This window comes from Ambystoma mexicanum, chromosome 1p (assembly GCF_040938575.1).
Source record: "Ambystoma mexicanum isolate Mex_15411 chromosome 1p, UKY_AmexF1_1, whole genome shotgun sequence".
Classification (NCBI taxonomy): domain Eukaryota; kingdom Metazoa; phylum Chordata; class Amphibia; order Caudata; family Ambystomatidae; genus Ambystoma; species Ambystoma mexicanum.
In genome coordinates, this window is record NC_090921.1 from 374,377,253 (window position 1) to 374,390,431 (window position 13,179).

Consider the following 13,179-nt stretch of genomic DNA (forward strand, 5'->3'; position numbering starts at 1 on the left):
ATCTCCTATTAATTCAACCATCGTTGTGGCTGGTAGCCTTCCCAAAAAGTCTCTAGTCCGGGTATCTTGCCATCAGGACCTCTAGGCGAAGCGTGGCATCCGGAGATCGCAAGCAGAAGTCTGCTGAGGAGTCACGTCTCAAGATGTGCAGGGGCCCCCGATACTCCGTTCTCAGTCCGTCCACTCCGTCCTCACCAAGCGATGGGTCCTGATCATAAGAGCCCACAGTCCGGGCGCCATTCTGTTAGTCCAAAATATGAGGCTACTGCAAAGAAATTAAGACACACCAGTCACGAGGAACAAATATATAAACAACAGTTTATTTACACTCCAGCAGACTCAACTTTTACTATGCATGGCATAGAGGCATTGGAAAAGTGAGCATAAATGTGTGGGCGTAGAGGGGTTTTATGCCCCTTTAGAATACTATGACAGATTTGGGCTAGCTCATCACGTGATAATGACTTGTGACCTACAGACCCATGGACGTGGGCAATTTATCATGGCAACATGTGTTCGAACACTCCATGTCACCCTGCAGACTACTTACTGTCTGAGAAGCAAAGCGGAGAGAGGTGTAGGAGGATATCGGGTTCTCCAGCACAAGCTACTTTAACTATGTTATTGCTAGGCTAAAAGGTCAGTCTGTATTCCTACTCAGTAGCTTGATCATCTTAGAAACAGAATATGCTGTGAATTATGCTTCGCTTTAATTGTCTGGATCGCACATTCACAATTAGCTGCGGTAAACAAGACAGTCAAGGAAGACAAGATGGCACCTAATTTACAGATTAGCTACGTTTGTGCCAGTTCTTCAAGGTTCTCCATTGCAGAGTTCATCATGCTCCGTGATGTTAACCTTCCTGTGTAGAGGCATGTTTTAGGGAAGTTTTCGAAGCAGTGACATTGTGAGTCTCCACTGCATTCAGAATGAAAACTCGCAAATGAGAGCAAAGTAGCCAAGATGGCGTTTTCGTAAATCGTGATGACGTGGTTCAATGTGTATGTGCTTAGGCCAATATTACAATGCAAGATACATCTACCTTTACAACACTACTAAGTTCTCAATGGCATTCTGTAAATCAGCTAAGTAAAAGTTAAACAGGGTTGCTGCCACAAAGCATCCCTGCTTCACTCCACACCATGTTGGAATTTGGGTGGACAGTTTGTCAGTAGCATCTAATCGTATCCGTACTGACGTATCTGTATATAAGAGCATTATCATTTTTGATGGACCTTGCAGGATATTCCAGGAACTTAGTTTTTGCCATAGGCGATTTCGTACTACAGACTCGAAAGCCACAGAGAAGTCAATGCATGCGCAATACACATTCACTTATCTGCATTTCCCTGTGTATTCTATCCATGAGGACAATATGGTCAGATTATGAATGGTACTTGATTGTTGTTTAAAACCGATCCGATTTGCCGCTAATACGTTGTTGCTTATTATCCATACATTCACTTCATCAAGCAACACTCGAGCAAATATCTTTGACAGTATATCTAACATGGCCAGCATTCTGAAGTTCCTAGGATCTTTCCAGGAGCCTTTCTTATACACAGTTGAGATATGGCTCACGGTCCATGTTTTTGGTATTCTACCTAATACACCAATCTCCTCAAAGAGCTTATGTAAAACAGAGGCCCGTAAGTCAGGTTCTAATTTGAGGAGCTTGTTGCATGTACTGTCTGGTCCCGCTGCACAGGCATTATTGAGTTGCTCAATGATAACTACTATGTCCGGTTTGGATGCCTTACACTTCCATCTCATCATGGATAATGGGTGATCCGGCTCTGTATTTTCATCTTTAACTAGTGTTGATTTAATATGAGTGCTCCAGGTTGCTTCACTGATGCAGTTTATCCAGAGGTCACATTGCTTAGTACTTAAAATAACGTTCCATATCTGTGTTGACTTACTATATTGCGCGAGGAGGCCAATCTGTTGCATCATTCTTTCTTGCGATTAAGATGATGTTGTTTGAGCCAGCTGCAATAACCGTTCTTAATGGTTATGACAATGGCTGGGACATGATCTGCACACAAGTCAACCTTCCTTTGGGAAACTACCATAGCTATTTCTCGCCGTACCTGTTTCTTAGCTAGTCTTATCTTTGCATCATTCTGCTTTCTGGTAGACTTTCTTTTATTTGTTCGTTCAAAGGTAGTTTTGTATACACGGTTCGGCTGAACTTGTTTACATATCACTTCCATCATCTCAGAGAACCGTGTAATCAGCTCTGTTTCAATGTTTATCGGAAGCAATGACATGTTATCTATAGGTTTAGGCAATAATGTTTTAACTAGTGCATTTGCGCTATCTAAGTTGTGAGTGTGCCAGTGGATTCTATTCTGCTCCCCATTCAGATAGATTTGCACAGGTTGATCATACTAAACTAAACTAAACACACATCGGGTGAGGTAGTTCCATGTGGCAATGTCAAGCGAGTGCAGAGAGGAAGATGGTCACTCTGCTCTCTATATACGATGGCCATGTCTTGCGAATAACCACCTCGTCTACCATTTACGAACACATAATCCAATACTGATGCAGATCTTCCCTCAACTCTTGTGTATGACATTTTAGCATCACTCGTGGTGCTACCGTTTAGCTTCGAAAGGTCATGGGCGGCCAAGAGTATATACCACGGTTTCCCGTTTATTATTTAGGTTATCTTTATGTGGAGACAACATTTTGCAGCTTGTCTCCTGGTCACTGTTCGCTAATATGCTTATCTGCGCATTAAAATCACCCATGATCCACGCCTGGTAATTGTGAATATAGGAGTGAAGAATGTTACCTACTACTTTTACATTTTCTTTAGTGCACACCATACTTGGGGGATCATATATGTGAACTAAGAGGATAGATATGTCCTGGTAGGTCAGTATGGCATCCAGAACATTTCCAGTGGATTCTTTTAACAGTGATGCTTCCCAAGGGCTTTTTACTGTTATGAGGCGGCCACCCCTTGATCTACCCTTTGCCCCTTTTGTAGCCACTTTTTGTGCAGTACTGCGGCCATCAACCAAGACATTGTTGGTAAGCCATGTTTCTTGTAGTGAAACAATAAAGAGGCTATTCAACATAGACAGTAAACCCTCCTGCTCAAACAGATGAGCATGGCCTCTAGTATTCCATGAATGCATGACATCAATGGGCCTCATTGTAAGTTTGCCGGTCTGGTAACAACGGTACCAGTAAGCTCTCCGGTACCGTTGTTACTGGACCGGCAAACTACGAGGTCTGACCTGGCGGGCATACCGGCACCGGTGAGCAGAGCATGTCGGATGCACCAGCCCCATTCACGAATGGTGCCGATGCATCCAACCTCCCCATTCCTATTGAGCCCTATGGGGCTTAAATGGGAATGGTGAACATTTTATTCTGGTGCCTGTGAATGGGCAATTCCGGGTCCGGCGGGGCCATAATGACCGGGAATTACTCATTCGTGGGTGCCGGTAAAGAAATTATACCGGCGGTAGCCGTGCCTGTTATACTGGCACGGTTACCGCCGGTTTTGTAATGAGGCCCATTGTCATTGATGCGCTGAGGTGAAATGTTGTTTAAAGGCCAAGGGGAGCCATTGCCAATATCCATGCTCAGTTATCACCTTGTTTGTGTCAGTTAGTTCTCCACACGCATTTGCTAATGGGATCACACTTTGTGTGGGGTTGAGTGACTTTGTACCCTGACCGGCCAATCTACCGGTCGGAATTTTACCAATGACCGATGGGATTACTTCTCTGTCTTTCTCAACAAGGTTACTTTTGGGAGCACGTGATTGTGTCTCTAAGGCACGCGCTTTTATTATCAGTACTCTTACAACTTTACAGGTATATCCAATTTTTTATATATCCTGTTCATAACCCATTATGTAGTTCAGTGTTGTTTCCGAGTTGAAACTTATATTGGTTATGAATATGTAAGCCAGTTCAACCTGATCAACCATCTTAATAACCATAGTAGTGATTACACGAAGTGGGACAATTGAATGCACTATGCTAAGGAATGGCGATCTGTTGAGTGGCTGTTGATTTACCTCACAAACGATTTGCTGCAATTGTATCGCTTTTACGAGAGACGATTGCGCCTTGCTGTCTTTGGAAACGGTTCCTTGATCATTGTCATTACTGACTATTTGATCAACATTACTCAATTTGACATTCCAAATCTCAGTTCTGTACTTTGTGATCGCATGTGTGCTACATGTCGCACAGCTGGCTCTGCGCGAGCTCCAATTTTATTAAACCAAGTTTTGCTTTCTAATTCGATATTAGACAGCACACTCTTCGTGCTGCTGTTACAGACTTTTTTCAATGTATTCTTAGCTTAGCCTCTGGTGCTGTATGATCTTTTTGAGGTTCAGGAGGGTCAGGCGCTACGTCACATTCCTTGTGTTATGGTGCAGCTTTTCGCACACTCTTTGTATGTTTACGCTATTTATACTTGTTGCTATACATAAAAGCGCGAGTCACTAAATAGTTTTCCACTTTGTTTTATTTTACTGTTGCAGGCCTTTTGATTTAACTTGTGAGCTGGCCGAGACGCTACTTTGCGGGCTGTTCTCCCTTGCTCAGGAATTTGCGTTTCAAAAATACTTGTGCCACGTTCACACACTATTTTTTACCACGCATGTTCAAACTTTTATGGATGAAGAGCGATTGTATATCCAATTTAGTTTCTAGGCGTTCACATTTAGCCACAAGTGTAGTTCAGAGATTGTCAAATGCATTAAACATTTTGCTCGATGACATGCTGTCGCCATTAATGCTGATGCTGAGGCGCTCACTAGGGTCAGCAACTGCTTTAGTTCGTTCTTCTGCCCTTAAAGCAGTCGTCTTCAAACTTTTTTGGCGTGGGCCCCCCCTGAGCAATGTTTGGGCAGGCCGGGCCCCCCCAAAAGTGCCAGATGGACAGTATGTAGAAATCTCTATGAACGTTTGCGTGCCGTCACCGCACCCTACTACCAGTACAGACCCTGGGCTCTCCCCACCCTACTCCCACCACTATCCCAGTGCTGCCGCCCATCCTGCTCCCACCACAGTCCCATAACACAAACATACACACATCCATACACATTTAAATAAAAAATAAAAAATCGCCATAAACGTACCTCGCGTGGTTGCTAAAATGCCCCGCTCCAGGTTGCTCTGCCCGTATGTGCGAGGAGGCGCAGGAGCACCCCCTCGCACATACATCCATGCAGTGCCCCAGCAAGCATTTCCAATGAGCTATGTAAGGCTGGAGAAGCAAAACACCCCCAGCGTTGCATGGCTCAGTGATCATGTGCGGCTGGGGAACTGAAGTGTCAAAGACAAACAGTGTTTCCCTTTGACAGCTCAGTCAGCCCAGGAGCACTCCCTCAGCTGGAAAAAGCAGCTGAGGGAGAGCTCAGTGTTTCACTGGGCTGGCTCCTCGGCTCCTCCATAATGGGTGTGGTGGCCAGTAGGTGGACGCCCCCTCACCCATTATGGATGAGCCGGCAGGCTTGGACAGGCCTACAGGGCAATAGGGCGATGATCGTACCAAAAATGCAAAATGCTAGTGTAGGCCAGTAAATATGGGCCACTTTTTTGGCCAATGTGGGCCAGTTTGAGGAGTTACTTCACTATGCAGCTAGTAGTTTTGACCATTGTTGCTGAATAAATATTCTTTAAATATCACCATTTGTTTACATTGGAACAAAAAACAACCCCTTGGGTACTATTCATCAGTCTGTGACTAAACACTGAATATCCATTTGCAACTGCTAGCCATTTTTTCATTGGTGCCTAAGACCGTTTTATGGCCCAATCTGACCATGTGAGCGGCCCCTTCCCATTTCTTTCAATCCACAGTTTGAAGACCTCTGCCTTAAAGTAACATAGTTATCAATAGGGGCAAGTGTTAGGCGTGGCATACCCTTTTGACACATATCTGTCGCTGCGTTCCAGTTCCATGCACATTCCAATGAATTTGAGGCAAAGGGTGTATACTGACCTTACTTGGGAGAGGTTTTCACTAATATGTTTGGGGTAGAGGATGGTTCAGTGAAAGACTTTTCCATCATATTACCGAGGAACTCGACCTCATAGTCTTCTAGTTCTCTACTCGGAAGATCAATGCCCTGTTTCAATGGCTCTAGACAAGACACAGTACTATTATGAACCAAAGCACAAGGTTTTAAAATGTGTGGTTACTATGTCACTTTGTTCAACCACACTGCTCGGTCCATGTACACTATCAGTATCAGATGACAATGTACTTTGTGGTGTTACTTTTAACTCTTTCGGGTCACTCTCATATTGTGGTCTAGTGCTCATGTGTGCACTCAAAGATTCACTTATGTTTACACACTTGTCCACTCTCATTTCCACAGCGTAACTCAACTTGTTCTCACTTGCTAGTATAATTTGCGATGGTACACCACAGATCATATCATCTATTAGTTTTGAGCTCACACACCCTAGTTCATGTGTGAGATCTACTACCAGTTCTCTTGCTGCAGAGATCTTTGAGGAAAGAAGAGAGGTGGAAGGATTTTAGGAAAATATTCAGTAATTTGCTTACAAGTCATCACATGTATCTTCGATTGCGTGATGACTTTAGGTAAGCATATGCGCCTTCTTCATAGTACTTTTTGTGGACTCAGCTCGATTTGTCGGTCGCCCATAGTAAAACAGGTGCACTTCAAGGTGATAGGGGGGTTGGTGAAGGTTAATTACGACAGCCGCTACCTCTACCAGAGAATATAGTTTACGTCCTATACACAATAGCATTGATCAGGCGAGTTATGCAGTATTTTGGTCAATTTACAAACAATTGATACTCACAGTTAATACTCGTTACTCATGCACATGTCATTCATATCGCCTAGATGTGCGTTGCTACAACTGGGATCGACTGTGTGTTTGGTGAAGTGCAACACAATTGGGTATCACTGTGACTAGCCTGTATTGTCCTCTGCAATTATGATTTCTCAGTTCAACGAGTAGTGTACCAAATTGCCAATTTTACCGTATTAGTCCCAATTTCACGCCTGTGGTCTCTGCTAGTACTCATATGCACTAACAAACGTAACAGGTATTAACAAGTTTATCAAGTTTAACAAGTTTAGCAGATTTAACAAGGTTAGCGCTATGTACACATGGACTGCCACACTTGTCAGTTACCTAACATGAATTACATGAGTTACCATGTTCTTTGTGTAGTTCATAAAATATTTGTATGTTATGCTTTATATTGCTGCATTCTCTCCTGCCCTCCTTACACCTTCTTTCACAACAGGAAGTCTGACGGGACCATCCCAATTGTGATGCTTGCGGTTCTGGATCGTCTGGTAAAGGAATCTTGAGTATCTCTCGGGCCGCTTTGAGTGTGGTAAATTGATGCTGGGGTCGCTCATATATAAAGATAATCTTAAATGGGTAGCCCCAACGATACGCGATGCCCTTTTGATGAGTCAGACTGTTAGAGGTAATTAAGCAAGTAAGGTAGGGAAACAGCCGCGGATAGATCAAACGAAGTAAAACAGAAGGGTGAGGGCTAGAGGGGAAGCATTAGGATGGGCACAGGATAGAAATGTAGCAGTTTCAGTGTTTGTGAGAAGGGAAAAGGAGTGAGAAGGGAGGGAGATAGAGTAGTAGGCAGGAGTGGAAAGAGGTGAGAGAGAAGGATCAGGAGGACAAGGAGAAAGAATTCCATTGAGAAGCTGAAAAGGCAACATGGGTGGTGAGAAAGAGAGACATTGAGGGAGGAAAAGTGTTTCCTTTCTTGCAGTATGGAGTAGAGAGTTATAGGATCAATGGAGTAAAGAGATCATCAGATGCACGTGACATCTTCCTGCAGCACTCTGCTTTTTGAAGGGAAGAGCAAAGAGGTCAAATAGGAGGTGAGCCAGGGTTCAGGAGATTTCCTGGAGGGAAAGAAAGGAAAAACAGTATGTAGTTGGTCAAGGGTGCCAGCCCGGGACATCGCTTATGGCAACATGTTTGTCTTGGAAGCAAGACAACGCAGACCAGCCCAGGTTTGTATCCTGATCCTGTCCTTAGAGAATGGTCCCTGGTATTAAGCGCTTTATAAAATATTATTTAGTTAAATAAGAGAGTAGAGTGAAAATTAGAGGTTGCAGCATTAGCAGAGAAGGAAGATACATCTTTAATGGGGGCAAGGGAGGCAGACAGTGAGACAAGAAAAGATGAGGAGTTGAATGAACGAAGATGATGATGTAAAAAAAGAAACCGAGGGAAAACAAGGAGGAGAAAAGAAGGGGAGAAGGAAAGAGGGAAATGGTCAGGGCAATAGATAGGATAGGCTGTAATATGAGTATTGTTAGGAAACAAGGAGAAAATTAGATCAAGAAATGAGCCTGAGGAGTGAGAGGGAGGAGTAGGGAGTTGAGCCCAAAGAAAAGAGTTAAGAAGGGGTTAGAAATAGAAGAGAATAGTGAATAGTAGTAAAATGGAGATTAAAGTGACCAAAAAGAATAGGTGGAGAGGAGAGTGGAATAAGAAAAGAAAGGAGCGTGTGAAGCTCATTGAGGAAAGAGGAGAGAGGACCAGGAAGACAGTGCAGAATTAGAGAAAAGCAAAAGAGGGTGAGAGAAGGTAGAGAAGTGATATTCGAAGGATAGATAGACAGGAAAATTAGAGGGAGAAAGGAGTAAGTTCCCAGGAAGAATAAAACAAAAGGCCTACCCCACCACCCATGATACACAAGGGCGAGGGGAGTATGCAAAGTGAGTGAAAAGGAAAAGGGAAGAAGTAGGGATGAAAGTATTAGATGTGGAGACCCAGTTCACTGTTAAACATTGAAATTGGAGATTAAAGCAGAAAAAGAGATCGAGGATGGAATGAGATTTATTACAGGCAGTTTGGACACAGATGGAGAGGGGAGGGGAGAGAAGGTGAGGGATAGAGACTATTAAATAGTTATGACAGCAAGAGAAAGAAAGGGAAGCAAATCTGGAGGAGAGGTGGACTGGAATAGAAAAAGACAACATAATCACAAAGGAGAGCAGAAAAGCAGAACAGGAAACATGATGTGATGTTGGAGGCATATACAATGAGTCCAGTGCGAACAGGGGTAAATAGGGAGTCTAAAAACACCCTTGAATGGGTCAAACTTTGATGAGGACGCCTGTTAGATTGCATGTCGGAGCTCTCTGTTAGGGACGGGAGCTCCGGTACCTTATAGAAGGCTGCAGGGCCTGACTGGAGCCAAAGAACTCACGACAGGCTGCTGTAACTGGTGGCTTGGGACTTACTGGAAGTTCTGGCCCCCAACTATTTATTCACGCACCACGTCCCGCCATGCCCGGTGACATGGTGCGTACCTAACATTCCTCTTTTTCAACAATTCAGCCTTCACATTGTCCATAACTTTACTAACTCAAGTTCTCATCAGCACTGATAGTTTATCAGTTTATCCGGGGGCCTCAGGGCCACCCTCCTATTGATTCTGCTCTGTCACTGGAGTGGTCTGATGTGTACGCCTACACCCTCTATGTCTTCATTGTCATTGATGGGGTTGGTTGGTGCCTTGCCCGTCTCTGCTTGGTCCATGGGCTTGGGGACCTTCTCAGCCTCTCCCAACGAGTTTCGCAACAGGGTGGTTGTCACCTTTGCCGTTTTCCACTTGTGGCTGGTCTTGGCCATCCTTCCACATCTTGTCCAGGACCTGCTTGAACCATGACACTTTCCTCGTGATTGTTTCATGGCCTCGGGTGGCTGTTATCATTGTCCCTTCTTGCCAGGTCACCCTACAGGGTGTGAGGTCATATTGGGGTGACAGTTTCAACTTTGATGCATTTCTCAACACCAACACCTGATCCACCCTACCTGGGGCTGCGATTTTCTTGCTTGTCGCTTGATGATCATGTTTTGGTTTTCTGCCACCCGCCTGGAGGGAGTACGCTCTTTGTCCAAGTTCTTCACCCGTTGGCTGGGGTGATGCGTTATTGATGAGTTCAGAATTGTTCCATACATCAGATCAGCCGGGGGGGGGAGTCTGTTGAGCTGTGTGGTGTCACCCGGTAGCTGCGCAGAAACCGGTATAGCTCTACTGTCCATGGGATGTTCTTGGCATTCGCTATGCGCAGTACTGTTTTTATTGTCCTCTTGAATCATTCGGCATCACCAAGCTTGTGGCCTTGGGGTGATGTGGTGGCGGATGTGCAGATGGTCTAGGTATTTGGATAGCTTTTTCCCTTGAAAAAGGGGGCCATTGTCACTCTTGATGTATTTTGGTAGTCCATGTGTCCCAGGGATCTTTTACAGGCTGTGAATCACTGCCTGCGCCACTGTTGATTGTATGATCTTCACCTCAGGGTATCGCAAGTAATCGTCTATGGTGACGAAAAGGTATGTCCCCTCCTGTACCGAGCAGAAGTCGACATTGATAGCCTCACACTGTGGGGTGCCTCTCGCAGCAGATCGTATTGGTTCTGGCCTTGGTGGTGCGCTGGTCTCTTGATATGGGTGACATGATGATGAAATCACATTCTTGACTCTTGCATCTATCTGGGGAAACCACACTGACCATCCCCTGGTGTCCCTCGTGTGCCAGGGTGATGATCCCATCCTCATCGCCAGTGTTACGTTGCCCGCCGGAGCTCCCTGTGAGGGACGGGAGCTCTGGTACCCTGTAGAAGGCTGTAGGGCCTGGTCGGAGTCAAAGAAGACATGTCAGTCCACAGTAACTGGTGGCCCGGGACTAACTGGAAGTTCCTGCCCCCGGCTCTTTATTCGCGCGCCACGTTCCGCCGTGCGCGGTGGATGGGGTGTGTACATAACAGCCCAAGTAAGAAGGAATATAAGGGCGAGAGCGAGGCACGTGATACTTCACGTGGCCCACCAGTTGGTATGCCAGATGGTGGGTGGAGGCGGAGGCCAGGGGAGGTCCCAAACGCGGCAGAGGCTAAGTTGGAGCAGGGGAACTCCGGCGATTGCCTCAAAGTTCCAGCAGGCAAGCAGTCAAAAAGGTGTTCAAAGGAGTAAAAAATACTCTAATTGTGGAAGCATGAACTATGGATTACTGGAAAAAACCATTCATTAGGTGCTGCAGAGGGAAGGAGGTTTGTGATTTGAATCCTGGGTGGGGTTTGCTCAGCCTTTCATCATTGCCAGGTTCAGGTTAAGTACATAAATTATGCTGAGTCGGATATAAAGGTGATTAAGCTATTGGAGCTTGTCGTGTGCACGTTATATCTTTGTATCTTAATTCTTTTATGTTCTCTGAGGCGCTTTCCTTCTTGTGGTGTAGGAAAGCCATGTTAACGCAAGTACTTCTGTGAGATACGTTTGGCTTGTGCTAACTTATTTTAGAAATGTAACCAACCATAGGTGGTTAAAAATTCACTTTTTCTGAAAATAAATATTCGTTGTACCTGAACTCTTATCTGTCCCACAATACAACTAAGGCTGCTCCGCTTTGCACTGTGCTCTGCTACCTTCTTTATCTACTAACGTCAAGCCCTTCACAGACACGTTCTAAAATCACTTTGAGTTGCTCCAGACTGCACTGTTTTTATTTAGTTTACTAAAACTGCTTATCTGCAAGTTCTAAACTCCCCATACCAGTGTAGTACTCCTAATATCTAATATGTTTCAGTCGCCTCAAAAAAGGGCATGACACCTTTCATTTAAATTTTTGGGGAAGAATCCCCAACATTTTGACTACAATTTTCTCCAAAATATGATCAAACGTACCAATAAGCGGGCCTGGAAGCCATTTTAAGGGCCCAATATATGGCTTCCATTTTGTAAAATGATTTAATGGGAATCAACATGATTTGCATATCATTTCTAACCAGACTGTAACCGGGTCCATAAAAACAAAATACTACAAATTCCCACTACTACTGTACTGTGGGAAAATTTGACTGAGACAAATACATGGTGCCCATCGTTGTTTTCTCAAACAAACGTGACCCTGAAGTCTGGGTGAGCAGAGCAGAGCTGCTTTCTAAATGCGAACATCTGTGGTCCCGAGACCTTAATGCCCCCCCCCCCCCCCTACTAATTCAGCGTTGGCTGTCAGTCTGTAAGTAATACGTAATACACAGCTGAACAGCAAGTAAGGCTTGTAATGTAACAGCTGTCAGGCTGGGCAAGGTATCACTACTGAAGCTCGTAATTACTGCCACACTGCTGATGACATCACTTTCTACGCCTCATGAAGCCAGATGGCATAGCACAAAATTTGCAGGCCCCTTTGTGAGCCTTTCTGAGGGTCACCCCCCACACCAGCACCCCCCCCACTGCCCCTCCCCATGCCTGACAACAAATCACGGGTTGCGCCACACTCTTGGCTGGACTGGACTACCACCTCAACTGCCAAAATCAGCTCCTCGGCCCAGAATTACCTCCATGTTCCTCTTCCTCGTCCCCTATGAATTGAAAAAGAAATTGTTTCCCTTTGAAGTCACTCTGCCTTCATAAAGACATTATTTCCATTAAGGGACCAATTACCGCAACAGATATAATGTCTTAATGTAGGCAGAAGTAGTACTTAAGTACTTAAAAAAAACTATTTCTTTTGGAAGTCATAGGGCTCCTCCCACCCTGTGACATGGAGTCCTCCAACATGGAAGCCTCCATGTCACGGGGTCGGGAGGGGTAGGGGGGGGGCGATGACTTCAAAAAGAAATGTTTTCTTTTTGAAGTCCTTCTGCCTTCATAAAGAAATTATTTTAGGTACAGGACCGTATCGGAAATAATTTCTTTATGAAGTCAGAGTGACTTAAAAAATAGACCATTTTTGTAGTTCGAGGGGCGGCCCTCCACCAGTACATATGTCAGCAAGGCCCAGCTGCACCGCAGGGATTACGGGGGCCTCAGCTACGCAACTGATCCAGATGATGTCATCAGTGGGAGACTGGAGTGTGGTTTTGCGTTGTGTGCTGGAGGATGTGTGCACAATGGAAGTTTACAAGCATAATGACCAAGCACAGGTGGCACCACACTCTTTTGCGCTGGTTCATATTGATGGGTCCAGGCAGAATATGCCATGTCCTGGGATGCAGCGATGGGTGCTGGTAGATTAAGCCAGTCCTGGGACACAGTGATGGGTGCATGTGGAATATACCAGTACTGGGACACAGTGATGGGTGCTGGTAGAATATGCGAAATAATGGGTGCTGGGATAATGTGCCAGGTTGTGGGACACAGTGATGGGTGCTGGTACAATATGCC

General features: G+C 45.0%; 1 protein-coding gene across 1 annotated transcript in view; it reads left to right on the plus strand.

The window, feature by feature from the left end:
- TM6SF2 (transmembrane 6 superfamily member 2) overlaps positions 1 to 13,179 on the plus strand; it is a 354,704-nt gene that overhangs the window by 163,401 nt on the left and 178,124 nt on the right. The window lies entirely within an intron of this gene.